Raw genomic sequence first — 18,358 nt, 5'->3', positions numbered from 1 at the left:
AGAACAGATCTCCACCTGGTCAGTCCGTAACCAAATGTGGAGGTCTCTGGGAAAGAAGGCATGTTCCTATCCTTTCCTTACTCATCTAGAACCTCCCCCTGCTGCTAATCATTGTCCCTGTCAGATGGATGACCTTTCTCTATTACTACCCACATGCGAAATGTGCACCCAGCTTGGGAGTCAGTGCCTTTTAATAGGCTCTGCCTGACCCAAGATGGTGCCAGAGTCACACGGGGCAGCAACATCCAATCAAATAGCTTCCCCCAGTGATCCAAAAAAACATGTTCCCTTGACTTCCCCTTCAACTGCCACGAAACTGCGGTCAAACGCCACCTACAGTGGAGAAAATAGACCGCAGCTGGCTACACACTTTCTGTCCTATTTTGACAATAGCCACTCACTGTACTGTTTCTATGAAGGAGAAATGTTGCCAGTGTGGGACAGAATGGGTGTTAGGACTACAGAACACCCCTTTCTTATCTCCATAACATGGAGGGGCAGTGTTCTGTAGTTCGAAGATGTAACCTTGGCAGGGCTAATAATCATTGTGTTGTCAACTTACTGGATTTTGGCAGAATCAGAAGGTATTTCTTTTGCACAACAGATGTTCTGTGCAACCATGGCAGAAGTCTTCAGTTTCCTTGAACCTAATCCACCTACCCCTGCAATTGGCTCACTGCCTCTCTCAGAGGTCAATGGGGTTGATTTACTAAAGGCAAATACACTGTCAACTTTGGGAAAAATCCTTTGCAACTTCCCTTGCAATGTAAATAGTCAATTTGCCTTTAGTAAATCAAACCTAAAGTCTTCTGATGTCAAGTTTTAAGTAGCCCGTGGCATCCCCTGATATCGTTATTTAAAGGCTAACCCCACCTTTTTTGCAACATGCTACATGTTACACCTTGGATTAACAACCCATCTGTTACTTCTTATAAATATTAATGGCCATTTATTTTTTGTGCATTTAAACAAAACTCCCAGCTGTTTTAGAGCAATGCACTGGTTTGGCTATAAACAGTTCATGTGGAATAATCCACATTTTCCCAGCACTTATAGTAAAGACCCCTTTCTGCATGGAGAGCTTAAAGTGATTGTAAAATCTCATTTTTTTTCAAATAAAAATAACAAACAATTCACCAAATTGAAGTAAGTGAATCAGCGCTCACTGGCATAAGATGGTTAGTGTATGTGTATATATACAGGGGCGTAACTACAGGGGTTGCAGGGGTTGCAATTGCAACCGGGCCCATGCTCCAGGGGGCCTGTACGGCTCCCCTGTACACCGAGATGGCAGCATACAGAGAAATCACTGTCCTCCTTTTTCCTCCTGTAGCTGCAGGAGGAAAACTGATGAGATTGGTTCCTCTGTACAGGGCCAGATTAAGAGCATCATGGGCTTGGTGCTGAGGATTTTGAAGGGCCTTAAGGGCCGTGCCTTGGCATGCACCCAGAGGAGGAAGGGTGCAGCCATGCATGCCTAATTCAACATGGGATGCTGTCTCTGAAGCCCATAAACACATCCATGCATCGGCAACTGTCCCTCCTTGTCCGGCCTTCGTGCTGTGTGGGGAGGTTCTGAGGGAGCTGCCTGGGGAAGCGAGCATAGAAGCCAGACTTCTGTGTTTACAAGTGACAGAAGAGCGGTAACAGTGAATATGGCCAACCCGGGGCCTATATAAAGGTAGGGGCCTGGAGCTGCAGCTCCAATAGCCCCTACGTTAATCTGGCCCTGCCTCCTATCCAGTTCACTTGTGTTCTGCTGTCTCTGGGCCCCTGTGTGCTCCCCTGGTCCCCCCCCCTACTGTGCTGCCATGTTCCTCCCTCCCCTCTCCTGCCGTCTGGTGCAGGGGATTTCTCACAATAGAGAACCAGGACGGGGTCGGTAAATACGTAATTTACCAGCTCCTTCTTTTTCTGAATGGACAGAGTCATAGTCAGTGACATTGTAAAAAAATAAAATAAAATGATAAAAAAAATAATACAATTAAGATGCCAAAAAAATTAAAACTACTGACACCAGTGGGTGATCTTCCAGGATTGCAAAGGACATACCTGCGACCGGACCCTGGCATTCCACCACCGTGGGGAGGCCCCAAGATGGCAGGAAGGGGGCCCACTGCAGAACTTGTGAAAGGGTCCCATTGCGGGACTGTAATAAAGGGCCCCGCAACGAGAGTAAAGGGCCCCAGGATCAGTGGGAAGAGCCCCAGGCTTGAAGGGAAGGGGTCCGGGGGGCCCTTCCAGGTTTCTTGCACCGGGGCCCTGAAGGTTCTAGTTATGCCTCCGTATATGTACATGTGTGTGTGTATATATATATATATATATATATATATAATATAAAAATTACCAGACAGACACAAGCAAAAAAACAAAGTCTATGTAGCCCATTATCTGCTGGAAGGTGATGGTAACCAGAAGGGTAAACGGGCCAATTAGATGATGCAGCAAGTGGTAATTAGGAGTAGATAAGCCAGCAGCTCCTATAGAGATATGGGATCCCTCAGAGACAGAAATGAAAGGAAAAAAAAAGGACGTCAGGTCAATGTGAGTAAAAAGCAACAACAATTTATTAAGTATCCACTTACATCAAAGAAAACTGCATACTGCGTGCAGAGTTGGTGTGGTGTTCACAGGAACAATAGAGAGGATGGACTGGAGAGCAGCTGTGATCGCAGGTCGGAACCCATTAACCACTTAAGCCCCGGAAGATTTTACCCCCACTCCGACCAGGGGGTATTTTGCGATTCGGCACTGCGTGAATTTAACGCACAATTGCGCGGTCGTGCGACGCTGTACCTAAACGAATTTGACGTCCTTTTTTTCCCACAAACAGAGCTTTCTTTTGGTGGTATTTGATCACCTGTGCGATTTTTTGATCATGCGCTATAAACAAAAAAAGAGCGTCAATTTTGCAAAAATAGCAATATTTTTCACATTTTTCATGAATTCATGAAATTCCCCCAAAAAAAATGTAAAAATCAAAATTTTTAAAAATTTTCGGCCAATTTATTTTATGCTACCTATGTTTGGTAAAAAAAATCGCAAAAAGCGTATTTTGATTGGTTTGCGCAAAAGTTATCGCGTTTACTAACAAAGGGAAAGATTTTTGTCATTTTTGTTGTTTTTTTTTTTAACGCGTAATGGCGGCGATCTGCGATTTTTTTTTGCGGTACTGCGACATTGCGGCGGACAGATCGGACCCTTGACTGACATTTTTGACACTTTTGGGGTTACCAGTGACATTTCTACAGTAATCAGTGCTATACATATGCACTGTTACTGTAAAAATACACTGGTAGTGAAGGGGTTAACTTTATTTGGAAGGGAGGGGCTGTGTGTGTCCCTAGGGGCGTGGTTTCTACTGTGATTGGCTGTGGCTCTAGCTGTAAGGACACTGATCAACGGATCTACATACCAGATCCGTTTTATCAGTGTCTTTGCAGCGAGGAGAATGACAGGCAGTTTGTTTACACAAGCTGCCTGACATTCTCCCTCTCCCCCGCCGATCGCCGAGTGACCGGCGGACATCGGGTCCGCTGGTCACACGCGCGGGGGGGTCCGTGACCACGCGGGAGCGGGAGCGCGCCCCGGGGGGGCGCGCGCTCGCTCCCTAGACCCTCACAAGCAAACAACGTAGCCCTACGTTAGTTTGCCTGTGAGGGGCTGACCGCCGACGTAGATAGTCGTGCGGCGGTCGGCAAGTGGTTAATGACACATCAGAGACCGACGGCGTTAGCAGGCTCCAAAAGCCCCACTGCCAGGGACCGGGGAGCCAGGTGAAGAAGTAGCCGTTCACACGAACTAGGACCCACTGTGTAAAGCTAGCTGGAACCAGCGGTGTCAAACAGGCTCACACATGTCACTGCAGGCTGAGACACACAAGCTAGGGAGGAGTGCCAATTATTCCTGTGTGAACACCACACCAACTCTGCATGCAGTATGCAGTTTTCTTTGATGTAAGTGAATACTTAATAAATTGTTGTTGTTTTTTACTCACATTGACCTGGCGCCCTTTTTTTCCTTTCATTTATGGTATACATACCTGCTCTGTGCAGTAGTTTTGCACAGAGCAGCCTGGATCCTTCTCTTCTCAGGTCCCTCTTTGGCTCTCCTGGCCCCTCCCTCCCTTTAAGTGCCCCCACAGTAAGCAGCTTGCTTTGGGGCACCCGAGCCGAGTCATAGGTCCGTGTATCCACTCAGACACAGAGCTGCAGTTTGACCCCGCCCCCTCTCGTTCCTCATTGGCTAACTGACTTTGATTGACAGCAGCGGGAGCCAATGGCGCCGCTGCTGTGTCTTAGCCAATGAGGAGGGGAGTCCCAGGCGGCTGAGGCAGTCGTGGACATTGCTGGTTCGAGAGGGGGCTGCTGCACACCGAAGGCTTTTTATCTTAATGCATAGAATTTACAACCCCTTTACCTTCTTTTCTTCCAGGTACAAAGGGTGCTGACGTGTCCTAAGGTTTTTCATCAGATAATAGCACATCTATAGGGATACTGCTATGGAGTACTTCCCAAAATGATCATGCTTTTAGTTGGATAACATATTGTATAGCAGCTTCCTGAATTCCAGAGAATCCTCTAATGAAAAGGAGAACATGAAGCAGAACTATAAAACTTTTTTCTTTACATTCTCTGTTCATTTTCTCCTTTTCATTCTTTGGCCATTTGATTTCTAGTTCCATTTCATTTTTTTCTGTGAGACATTCTATGTGCTCTATGAGCTCAGTCTCTGCTCTGATCATACGTGGTAAAATAGCACAGGGCCTCTGCGTTGGTTATTTATGTGTCTCCATGTTAGCAATCTGGTCCCTCGTGCTGCGCTGGAATGCTGAGCGCTGACCTAATTCAACACATCCCTGCAGACCTGCGAGTTTAAGGCTGTTCAGTCCCAGGCAATGGGCAGACACCGGAAAGGAATAATGAGATTTTTTTTTGGAGGCTCACCACACTTTTTCTCCTCAGCAGGGCTCTATCGCATCCGTCACGGTATTTAAAAGGGAACGCTTTTCAAAGGTCTGCAGAATATTCACCTGTGTGGAAGCTTTTGTATTGACAGAGAAGAACGTACCTGCCCTCTGATATCAAAGAACGGCAGCCGCAGGCATAGAACAAGAACGAGGCTCTTAATATCTCAACATAGAATAGGAGATAGTAGATCATGTCTGGTGAAGAAGACATATTACAGATTGCATTAAATGGTAAAATTCCTTTTTGGTGTAGTTTGACAAGTTTAGGTAAAAGCTTTGCTCCCTGAATCAAGCTGCTGGCTGGCTCCAGAGATTCTCTGTTTGTATTTGAGAAGACGGACAGTTTTGTATGAGTTTTATTCCGCTCTTTTATGCACTTTTTTCATTATTTCTTTCATAGCCGCATTTTCTTTTTACAATGTCCTCCTAAAGGCAACTGTAAGTTTCCTTTTTTCCCTGTGTTGTCACATATCTAAGCAGAGCTCAAAGCCCCTGGGAAGCAAATGGAATCTGTTCCTAATCATTTTTAAAAACAGAAGTGGTGGTTTCATGCAGTTGTACACATCTGCTTTGGTCAAATGCTGTTAGTGGCTACACCCAATGAATAATTTAGTATTTCTGTTGTTCAATCCATTTTCCCACCTAAATGTAGCTATTAGTATTCTTGTTTAAAGAAATTGTATTTAAAAAATGGGTCAGGTTTGAATATTGTGTATTCTCATATTCAACCAGCAGGTTGGGCTTGTTGCTCTTTTCTAATGTTTTCCAGGGACTTCTTGGCTCATTTTGTTAAAAAGAAAAATCTACTTTTTATAAAACTCCTTAGTTCAAGCTGAAATTTACACAAACAAAAAATGCCTCTTCCTCCTCCCTCCCATTGGTTCGCTGAGTCTCCTAAAGACAGAATGCAGAGTTAACAAACCCTGCAGTGATTTCTGTTAAGAAAGCTCTCAGTGCTGGGAATTCCCTAGTCTCATGGGTGCATCTTGTAATAAATAATGACTTATTTAAAAAAAATATATGTAGCTCTGTCGCCATAGGACTTGCTGTGTGTTGGCTTCTTAGGCCTCCCTCTGATTAGCTGCAGACAGTTGCTGGGATTTCACATATCCCTCCTTACTCCTGGTTGCTTGTTACTAGTGTTGAGCGAACACGGACTGTATTATTCGTGTTCGTACCGAATAATTGGATTTTTTGTACCCGAACACGGACACTTTACTGTATGTTCGGGTAAAAATCCATGTTCGGTCGTTTTATTTCCGGGTTTTGCATGCTTTGGCGCTCTTTTCATGGCGGGCTTTTAACAGCCAATCAACAATCTTTTAACTGGTGTGCCTTAAGCCATCCCAGCCATGCCTGCAAATGTCTCAGTAGCTGTGATTGGCCGTCTGAAGCATGTGACCAAGTCTTTATAAGTTCCAGGCACCCGCAGCGTCTTCATTCTGCTGCTTAGATCAGGGACAGAGCACACATCAACGTGCTGGCTGCTGATTAGGGAAAGACAGGCAGGAAAAAACCATTTGTGTCCGGATAGAATTGAGGGACAGGTCGGAGTGTTTAGGCAGGGCGAGTTGTAGGCATTTTAGGGATAGAGTCTGCTGAATTATAGGGTCAGTGTCTTCTACAAAGTACAATCGATATTGCTGTGTGGGGGGTGGGGTGACTCTGCACTCAATCCTGATCTACGATCTCTTCTCAATCCTGTTAGGGAGAGGCTGCTGCTGCTGAATTTTAGGGAAACTGTGTTCTACAAACTACAATCGATATTGCTGTGTGGTGTGGGATAGGAGATAGGCAGGTGTCAGTGATCCACATCCATTTTTCTGTGTTTGAGCTGCAGTGAACACAATCTTTTTGGGCTGCAGTGAACACAATCTTTTTGGGGTGCAGTGAACAACGTCCTTTTTGGGGTGCAGTGAACAAAATCTTTTTGGGGTGCAGTGAACAAAATCCTTTTTGGGGTGCAGTGAACAACATCCTTTTTGGGGTGCAGTGAACACAATCTTTTTGGGGTGCAGTGAACAAAATCCTTTGTGGGGTGCAGTGAACACAATCTTTGTGGGGTGCAGTGAACACAATCTTTTTGGGCTGCAGTGAACACAATCTTTTTGGGGTGCAGTGAACAAACGTCCTTTTTGGGGTGCAGTGAACAAAATCGTTTTGGGGTGCAGTGAACAACATCCTTTTTGGGGTGCAGTGAACAAAATCCTTTTTGGGGTGCAGTGAACACAATCTTTTTGGGGTGCAGTGAACAAAATCCTTTGTGGGGTGCAGTGAACACAATCTTTGTGGGGTGCAGTGAACACAATCTTTTTGGGGTGCAGTGAACAAAATCCTTTTTGGGGTGCAGTGAACAACATCCTTTTTGGGGTGCAGTGAACACAATCTTTTTGGGGTGCAGTGAACAAAATCCTTTGTGGGGTGCAGTGAACACAATCTTTGTGGGGTACAGTGAGCAGAATCTTTGTGGGGTGCAGTGAACACAATCTTTGGGGGGTACAGTGAACACAATCTTTTTGGGGTGCAGTGAACAAAATCCTTTGTGGGGTGCAGTGAACACAATCTTTGGGGGGTACAGTGAACACAATCTTTTTGGGGTGCAGTGAACAAAATCCTTTGTGGGGTGCAGTGAACACAATCTTTGTGGGGTGCAGTGAACACAATCTTTTTGGGGTGCAGTGAAAAAAATCCTTTTTGGGGTGCAGTGAACAACATCCTTTTTGGGGTGCAGTGAACACAATCTTTTTGGGGTGCAGTGAACAAAATCCTTTGTGGGGTGCAGTGAACACAATCTTTGTGGGGTACAGGGAACAGAATCTTTGTGGGGTGCAGTGAACACAATCTTTGGGGGGTACAGTGAACACAATCTTTTTGGGGTGCAGTGAACAAAATCCTTTTAGGGTGCAGTGAACACAATCTTTGTGGGGTGCAGTGAACAAAATCCTTTTTGAGGTGCAGTGAACACAATCTTTGTGGGGTGCAGTGAACACAATCTTTGTGGGGTACAGTGAACACAATCTCATACTTCTGAAGATTTGAGGGTGCTGCCTGTTCCATACTCCTCCTCCTACTGCTCAACCATCCTTTTAGGGGTACAAACAATAGTAATTGGGGCCTAGTGTGGTGGTGTACGTGTGAGATACATACACTTTCTTTTTGATCATATTTTCTATTCCGCTATTCAATTAAAACCTTTGGGGATCAATTAAATTGCGTGATAGTCTGTGTCGGTACGTGTGAGATCCACCTTTCCAAGTTTTTGGGGTTCATCTCATACTTCTGAAGATTTGAGGGTGCTGCCTGTTCCATACTCCTCCTCCTACTGCTCAACCATCCTTTTAGGGGTACAAACAATAGTAATTGGGGCCTAGTGTGGTGGTGTACGTGTGAGATACATACACTTTCTTTTTGATCATATTTTCTATTCCGCTATTCAATTAAATCCTTTGGGGATCAATTAAATTGCGTGATAGTCTGTGTCGGTACGTGTGAGATCCACCTTTCCAAGTTTTTGGGGTTCATCTCATACTTCTGAAGATTTGAGGGTGCTGCCTGTTCCATACTCCTCCTCCTACTGCTCAACCATCCTTTTAGGGGTACAAACAATAGTAATTGGGGCCTAGTGTGGTGGTGTACGTGTGAGATACATACACTTTCTTTTTGATCATATTTTCTATTCCGCTATTCAATTAAAACCTTTGGGGATCAATTAAATTGCGTGATAGTCTGTGTCGGTACGTGTGAGATCCACCTTTCCAAGTTTTTGGGGTTCATCTCATACTTCTAAAGATTTGAGGGTGCTGCCTGTTCCATACTCCTCCTCCTACTGCTCAACCATCCTTTTAGGGGTACAAACAATAGTAATTGGGGCCTAGTGTGGTGGTGTACGTGCGAGATGCATACACTTTTTTTGATCATATTTCCTATTCCGCTATTCAATAAAAACCTTTGAGGATCAATTGAATTGCGGGATAGTCTGTGTCGGTACGTGTGAGATCCACCTTTCCAAGTTTTTGAGGTTCATCTCATACTTCTGAAGATTTGAGGGTGCTGTCTGTTCCATACTCCTCCTACTCCTCATCCATCCTTTTAGGGGTAGAAACAATAGTAATTGGGGCCTAGTGTGGTTTTGTACGTGCGAGATACATACACTTTTTTGGATCATATTTCCTATTCCGCTATTCAATAAAAACCTTTCTAGGGCAAGATCTTAAATTACAGAAATATGAGGAGACCGTCAAATAAGGGCCGTGGCCTGGGTCGTGGTGCTGCTGGTAGAGCTCCTGTTGCAAGGAGAGGACGTGGTCGATCTGTGCCAGCTACACGCACAAGTGAAACACCTTCCTCAAGTGTGAGTAGGCGACAGAACCTGCATCAGTATTTGGTAGGGCATCATACGCCCCTAGAAGTGATGAGGCCAGAACAAGTGGAGGCGATAGTAGATTGGTTTGCTGCTGACAGTGCCTCCAGTTCCTTCACATTGTCTCCCACCCAGTCTACTGCAGAAAGGTCACAGTTGGCACCTGCAGCCGATGTCCAACCGTCTTTCACCTCACCCCCTTGCAAATCAGGCAAGCAGTCTGAGCCCCAAGCCATACAGCAGTCTCTTCTACTTTTTGATGACTCTGTCAGCAGGGTTTCCCAGGGCCATCCACCTAGCCCTGCCCCAGAAGTGGAAGAGATTGAGTGCAGCGATGCCCAACCACTTATTTCTCAAGATGAGTACATGCAAGGATCATAGCAGCACGTCTCCGATGATGACGAAACGCAGGTGCCAACTGCTGCGGCGTTCAGCATTGTGGAGACCGACAAGGAGGGCAGGGGTGAAGACTGGGTGGAAGATGATGTGGAGGACGATGAGGTCCTCGACCCCACATGGAATGAACGTCATGCAGGTGACCTGAGTAGTTTGGAGGAAGAGGCGGTGGTCGCACAGAGCCACCAGCACAGCAGAAGAGGGAGCAGGGTGCAGAAGCGGAGCGGCCGTGCCCTAGACACTACGCCCGCTACTGCCCAACGCAGCAAGGGAACGAGCTCACCAAAGTCAGCTCAAAGGAGTTCTCTAGCGTGGAAGTTCTTTAGAAAATGTGCTGATGACAGGACACGAGTGGTTTGCACCCTGTGCAATCAGAGCTTGAAGCGAGGCATAAACCTTCTCAACCTGAGCACAACCTGCATGATCAGGCATCTAAGTGCAAAGCACGAGCTGCAGTGGAGTACACACCTTCAAAACCAAGAAACGTCTCTGGCTCATCCTGCTTCCTCTTCTGCTGCAGTCTCGGCCGCTCCAGCCACATCTGTAGTGATACCGGCACCTGCCACCCCGCAAACAGACGATCTGTCAGCAACACCACCACCTGGGTCACCAACAACCATCTCCACAATGTCCCGTGGAAGCGTTCAGCTTTCCATCTCCCAAACACTTGAGAGGAAGAGGAAGTACCCCCCTACCCACCCGCGATCCCTGGCCCTGAATGCCAGCATTTCAAAATTATTGGCCTTTGAAATGCTGTCATTCCGTCTGGTGGAGACGCACAGTTTTAAAAACCTTATGTCGGTGGCTGTCCCACAGTACGTCGTGCCCAGCCGCCACTACTTTTCCAGGCAAGCCATCCCTTCCCTGCACAACCAAGTGGGGGAAAAAATCAGGTGTGCACTGCGCAACGCCATCTGTGCCAAGGTCCACCTAACTACCGATACGTGGACCAGTAAGCACGGTCAGGGGCGTTATATCTCCCTAACGGCACACTGGGTAAATGCAGTGGCGGATGGGCCTGAGGCGGATAGCAATTTGGCGCATGTCCTTCCACCACCGAGGATTGCAGGGCGCTTCAGTTTGCCTCCTGTTCCTAACTCCTCCTACTCCGCTTCCTCATCCTCTACCGCCTCCTCATCCGGACAGCGTAACACCTTCACCACCAACTTCAGCATGGCCAGGGGTAAACGACAGCAGGCAGTTTTACAACTTGCCTGTTTGGGGGACAAACCACACACCGCGCAGGAGTTGTGGAGGAGCATGGAACAGCAGACAAATGAGTGGTTGCTGCCAGCGAGCCTCAAGCCCGGCCTGGTGGTGTGCGATAACGGGCGAAATCTCATAGCAGCTCTGGGCCTAGCTGGTTTGACGCACATCCCTTGCCTGGCGCAAGTGCTGAATTTGGTGGTGCAGAGGTTCCTTAAAAACTACCCCGATATGTCAGAGCTGCTGCAGAAAGTGCGGGCCGTTTGTGCGCACTTTCGGCGTTCTCACCCTGCTGCTGCTCGCCTGGCAGCGCTGCAGCGTAACTTCGGCCTTCCCGCTCACCGCCTCATATGTGACGTGCCCACAAGGTGGAACTCCACCTTGCACATGCTGGAAAGACTGTGCGAGCAGCAGCAGGCCATAGTGGAGTTTCAGCTGCAGCACGCACGCGTGAGTCGCTCTGCGAAACAGCACCACTTCACCACCAATAACTGGGCCTCCATGCGAGACCTGTGTGCCTTGTTGCGCTGTTTTGAGTACTCCACCAACATGGCCAGTGGCAATGACGCCGTTCTCAGCTTAACTATCCCACTTCTATGCCTCCTTGAAAAAACAATTCGGGCGATGATGGAAGAGGATGTGGCACATGATGAGGAGGAGGAGGAGGATGAAGAGGTAACATTTCCAAGGCTTTCAGGGCAGTCATTCGCAAGGGGCTCCGAGGGTGGGTTCCTGCACACACAAACGCCAGGGACACAATTGTCCAGCAGGGGCACAGTTCTGGAGGATGAGGAGGATGAGGAGGAGGAGGAGGAGATGGAGGAGGAGATGGAACCATGTTCACAGCAGGGTGGCACCCAGGCCAGCTCATGGCCATCACTGGTGCGTGGCTGGGGGGATACAGAGGACACGGACGATACACCTCCCACAGAGGACAGCCTTTCGTTGCCTCTGGGCAGCCTGGCACACATGAGCGATTACATGCTGCAGTGTCTCCACAACGACCGCCGAGTTGCCCACATTCTAACTTGTGCTGATTACTGGGTGGCCACGCTGCTGGATCCCCGTTACAAGAACAACGTACCGTCCTTAATTCACTCACTGGAGCGCGATCGCAAGATGCGCGAGTACAAGCGCACGCTGGTAGACGCCATGCTGCTGGCATTCCCATCTGACAGCGGGGCCACAGTGGAAGCACAAGGCAGAGGAGGAGGAGGAGGAGGAGGAGGTCGCCAACGCAACCAGGGCACCGCCAGCACCTCAGAAGGCAGGGTTAGCATGGCCGAAATGTGGAAAAGCTTTGTCAGCACGCCACAACAAACAGCAGCACCAGCAGCTCAGATGGAACGTCTTAGCAGGAGGCAGCATTTTACCAACATGGTGGAGCAGTATGTGTGCACACGCCTACATGTAGTGAATGAGGGGTCTGCCCCCTTCAACTTCTGGGTCTCCAAATTGGGCACATGGCCTGAGCTTGCCCTTTACGCCTTGGAGGTGCTGGCGTGCCCTGCAGCCAGTGTATTATCTGAACGGGTATTTAGCACGGCTGGGGGACGTTATAACAGACAAGCGCAGCCGCCTGTCCAGAGACAATGTGGACAAACTCACGTTCATTAAAATGAACCAGGCATGGATCCCACGGGACTTTTCCGTACCTTGTGCAGAATAGCAATGGATACCGACCTTACCCACCCATTGTTCCATTTTTGCTCTTTCTCACTCTTTTGGGGTGTACCCTCATTTAAAATTTGTGAAAAGAAGCAGTGTTGGCTACCTCGTCCTCCTCCTCAGGGCCAGATTAACGTAGGGGCTATTGGAGCTGCAGCTCCAGGCCCCTACCTTTTATATAGGCCCCGGGTTGGCCGTATTCACTGTTACCGCTCTTCTGTCACTTGTAAACACAGAAGTCTGGCTTCTATGCTCGCTTCCCCAGGCAGCACCCTCAGAACCTCCCCACACAGCGCGAAGGCCGGACAAGGAGGGACAGTTGCCGATGCATGGATGTGTTTATGGGCTTCAGAGACAGCATCCCATGTTGAATTAGGCATGCATGGCTGCACCCTTCCTCCTCTGGGTGCATGGCAAGGCACGGCCCTTAAGGCCCTTCAAAATCCTCAGCACCAAGCCCATGATGCTCTTAATCCGGCCCTGGTCCTCCTCCACCGCCGCTTCCACCTACACCGCCCATAGGTGTGCGCAGCCTATTGCATTAAGGTGTGCACCCCAAAGTTGAAATACACATGCATGTGTTTGCCAGCAGGGAGAGTAATGTATCGGGGCCATGTACCTGTAGGCAAAGAGAAATAGAGCAGAGCAGATCTTTCCCATCTCCTCACTGGCAATGCTATGTGCCCTAGGTGATTAGGGTGTGCCCAGGCACACCCGGCACACCCTGTGCGCATGCCTATGTCACCGCCACATCCACCACCACCTCAACCTCCCTCCTACTCCATATGGGCCTCGTCCTTCAGAGATGAAGAAGAACATTGTTTTATTTTTCTGTTTTTTTTTGTTGTTTTAAGTTATTTCCCTATCCACATTTGTTTGCAGAGCACTTGCCATGCTCTTAATTACGTTTTGCTGCCATTTGCAGCACTCTAGCCCTTTCCTTTGGTGTTTTACAGCCATTTTAGTGCCTTAAAGTTTGGGTCCCCATTGACTTCAATGGGGTTCGGTGTCCGGGAAAAGTTTGGTAAAAGTCCGGGACACGGACCCGGACTTTTTTTTAAAGTTCGGCCGAACCCGTCGAACACGGACATCTAGGTGTCCGCTCAACCCTACTTGTTACTCAATAAACAGTCAAGGAGTATAAGGCCCCGTTCACACTGGGGCGACGCTACTTCCCGGGGCGACCTCCGAGGTCACGGCGCGCTGCTCGCACCGCGACCTCGGAGCGGCCGGCACGGACTTCATAACATTGAAGTCTATGCAGGTTGCTCCGGGTCGCCCCAAAGAAGCTCCGGACCCTTTTTCTAAGTCGGAGCAACTTGTGTCGCTCCTATTAGAACGGGTCCATAGCTTCTCAATGCAAGGCGACCTGTCAGGCGACCAGGTCGCCTGACAGGTCGCCCCAGTGTGAACGGGGGCTTAGGTTTTGTATTTATTGTGGAACTTGGGTGGGAGAAAGGAATAGTGGGATACTCCAACTGAACTATCCACAGTAGATAAGGACAACTCTCACTTGGCCGTACCAGATTATTTGTGGAAGCAGATGTTGCACATATGCTGAAAGTATGGTCAATAATTCCAATGTGCGAAGGGATCGGATCGGGTGAAACCAGAATTATTTTTATTGAAAATGTTTCTGAAATGACATGACATGAGGTATGATGACCTTTAGTCTGGTGGACACAGCACAGCAACTGCTATTCTGTTCATACATACTATTACATATGTATATATATATATATATATCAATCAATATCAACATTCTGATATACAGGAATAATGTTCTCATTGAAAATAATAACCAATTAAACATGTGCTGCTATGTTGTTACTCCTTCTGCATCACAGTGGTCTCATAATACAATCTAATATAAGATATAACAACATAAAACTATAATAACCACATTCCTGGTACACTGTAGTCATGTGATGCGACAGTGTGGCCCACTTACATTTGCGCAGTGTGTTTTTCAATGACACAGTAGTGACAGCAGCCTTTACTGATCACAGGGATGTAAATTAAATCAATTTCGCCTTGTTTATAGCCCTAAATATACTCATTCTTACCTGCAATGACATGACATGAGGCATGATGACCTTTAGTCGGAGGGACACAGCACAGCAACTGCTATTCTGTTCCCCCAGAGGCAGGACTTTCACTACAATGCATCTTACGTGTTCTTCACCTTCCTCTAGCACACAAAGAACAACAGAGGTCTCCAGCTCACTATTTGCTTCCCAGAGCCTAGCGCTCTTAATCAGATCTGTCACTACTCAGAGCTCGCTGTCCCACACAGTGCTGCCAGCAGTGATACTCCTCCCTACACTGTTCTGCTGAAGTGTAGAATAGGGGTTCTATGTGCCCGAGGCTGTTTATATTCTGGGGTGGTGACAGTGACACTCTGCTACTTTTTGCTATTTCCTTAAAGGAAGCTCTGAGATCTTGTCAGCACATCTCTATTCAGGCTGCTTGTAGAAAGTAGCACAGTGTCACTGCCTCAGCAACTAAACAGTGTAAGACACTTAGAATTTATAGTCTGTACATCATCAGCACAATGCATAACACCTCACCTCAATGACGTCATCGGTGCATGCGCTCTGAAGAAACGGCCGCCCATGCCATTTCTTCAGAGCCCTGTGCCGTGACTGGTGGCTCCCGCACGGGAGTAACGTCACGCAGCTCCGGCCAGTAGCACAGCCGGAGTCCACAGACCCAGAAGAAAGACGGATGAAGATGGATGCAGCCTTCAGCGGGGACAACGCAGACTTTGTTTGCAGGTAGGTGTCACATAATGTGCTGGTATGCGTTGCATACTAGCGCATTATGCAATTACTTTGCAGGTAACTAAAAAGAAAAATTGTTTCCAGGCTTTACTTCCTCTTTAAACCTGAGCAAACATTTTTTTTTTTATTTAGTTTTATACAGAGAGGGATTTGTTAAAATCGGTCAGGTTTTTTTTTTTTGCTGTCTATGTCCATATTTGGGAGATTTTACCTCACTTCCTATCCCAATGACAGCAGGTCACAAAGACAGAATATCATAAGATACATTTCTTTGATGGGGAAAGAGACAGCAACGAAAATATTTAATTAGTAGAGCGAAGAGGAGTTCAAACATCTGTCAGGTTTCTTTTGTTTTCCTTCCCTAGTGACACCAGGACATTTTCATTTCTTCTTTTTGGTGTCACTGAAACAGGTAGTGAGGTAAAATCTCCTTAGTGAGTTAGTATACAGAAAAAAAAAACTTGACAGAGGTCTTGGCTCTTACCTGTTAAAAGCTAAATTTTACCTGGGTTTAGTCTTAAAGTAGAACTATAGACAAAACTTATTTTTTCATTTTGTATAGAGTTAGGGAGGGTTAATACCCCTTTTAGAGGGTGAATCTCCCCAACAAGGACACAAACAGCAACAAAAACCTAATAGGCAGTCTATTTTCTCCACTGCAGGTGGCGCTTAACCACAGTGGCAGTGCTGAGGGAGAGGAAGTCAAGAGGAACATGGTTCCTCTATGGCACATGTGTCAAACACAAGGCCCGTGGGCCAAATCTGACCCTCCAGGCCATTTCATGTGGCCCTCGCACCTCACCTAAAGCTGCAGTAGAGCTCCAGCCCTCCTTTGGGCCCCCTCCAGACCCTGCACTATCTGCTTCCCAGCTCTGTCCCCAGCTCCTGTCCAGCAGCAACACAAGGTAAGGGGGTGCACTTTGATGTAAAGGAGGGTAGGGGGGACTCTTGACATCTGATGTAAGGTGGGTGGGATACTCTGCACATCTAGTATTAAAGATACAACCGGCCCTTTGAGTGCAATCATAATGCTGATGCGGCCCTCAGGTGAAGTTGAGTTTGACATCCCTGCTCTATGGTTTTCTGGGTCATTAGGGCATCAATCCCGTTGGATGCTGACAACCCATGTGACTCTGGCAGCCATCTTGGGTCAGGCAGAGTCTATTTAAGATCCTGGCTCCTGAGTTTGGTGCCCATTTAGCGTGGGGGTAGTACAAGGACAGGTCACGTGCCTGTCAGGGACAGTAATCCCAGCAGGCAAAGGTTGTAGATGAGTGGAGAAAAACTAGGGATCTGCCACTTCTCCTGGAAACCTCCCCGCTTGTGCGGGGACTGGCCAAGCCACATCCCACCCCTCAAGACAGATGCTGTCAGTTCAGCTGAGATCTGCTCTTCACCTGTGAGTGTTCCTGGTTGGGGTGCCTTCCACCAGGCTTGTTGTGAATCGTTATATTCTGACTACAAGTTCTTTCTATTGCAACTGTGTGTGTTACTACCACTGCACCATGCTGCACCCTCCCACGGGTGTTCTAATCCCTCTGCATTCTGTCCAAAAATAAATAAAAAGTGTTTTGCCTTTAGTTATAGTTTAAGATTCCTACAAGTTTATCTGTATACTGTTTATAAAGGCCTAGAGCAGAAAATAACTCACACTGATTACTGTGCGCTGCTATATATTCATTATCCACAATATACTTGATGTGAATAAAATTACTATGGCTTGGTCTAGAAAATGTGATTAGAGGGTTATACTGTATATATCAGTGTATTCCCTTTGCATCATATTAGTTTATTCCTTCTATTTTATGCAGAATTTGCATGGAAAAGAGGGTTCTATCTTAGTAGACCAATTAAAGGAAATAATGAAATCACAATGCTTGAATTTACTATGCAACAAAACTCCGTATGAGAAAATCCTCAGTGTAATGAGCAGGCCAATTTATCCCAATTTTCTCCACTGAAACCTGTTTATGGTCATTTAATCTCTGATTTGGGGTTGTCACACTGCTGTTAATGTCAATTGTGGTATAATAGTAGGTTGTAAATAAGAAGCAAAGTAGGCTCTTCTGCCTGTGGAAGACCCTTTTCTTTCTTTCTAGGGTTCTTCTTATCAAAGGAAAATGTTCCATTCTGTGCAATTAAGAATTATTTTTCTCCTGATCCTATTACTCATATATTTTTTTCCTCCCTAGGAAATGTCCATTGATAATGAGTGTCATTATCATTTTTCCTGAGTGCATTAAAGAGCATTTCCATATAATGGTCTGGTAATTAGCTATCAGCATCTCTGCTCTTTATATTTATTTTTTTGTTGGTAATCTTTTTCGGAAGCTTGCAGGTTATTAATCCTCCTCAGGGGTACACAAGGACATAGATATGCATATGGTGGGAGGTCTCTGCTTTCTGCTTTGAAACTTGTTTATAGCTCTATGAAAATGACTGCAGAACACTTAGGGGAATTCAGAATTCTGATGTGCTTCCACACAACAAATGTATGTGTGGACAACAGATTTGTATACTTGTAGACAGGTATATAAATCTAGGTTATGCACCTAAATCTAGGGTATGCACCACATGTGGAGGCACACATAGGTACGATCTGCTCTCAGTACAGGTGCACTTCCTCACCGCCACATTCTGTAGTGGGTGAGAAGTTTTTTATTTGGGGGGGCACACCTTGATGGCGATTCACAGAAACTAGTTTCCCATCAGGTCTTATTTGTGATTGCCAGCAAGCAGTGGGTGGATCCTTAGTCAGTAGACAGCATGCTGTTAGCTATAGAATCCACTTACTGCCTGTTCACAGGTCACCCCCTTGGGGCCACAGGGAACTTCACACTTGCGTTTTCACCAATTTTATTAACTTTGTGTGGGTTAACAACACTCTCTGGCCAGAGGCCCCAGTCTCTGGTTCAGATCCCCACACGCACACATAAAAACCATGTCTTCTCTTCAACCAGCAGCATAGGTCTGATC

The sequence above is a fragment of the Pelophylax lessonae genome (assembly GCF_965119305.1).
Source record: "Pelophylax lessonae genome assembly, chromosome: 7".
In the NCBI taxonomy this organism is placed as follows: Eukaryota; Metazoa; Chordata; class Amphibia; order Anura; family Ranidae; genus Pelophylax; species Pelophylax lessonae.
This window is presented reverse-complemented; position numbering follows the sequence as displayed.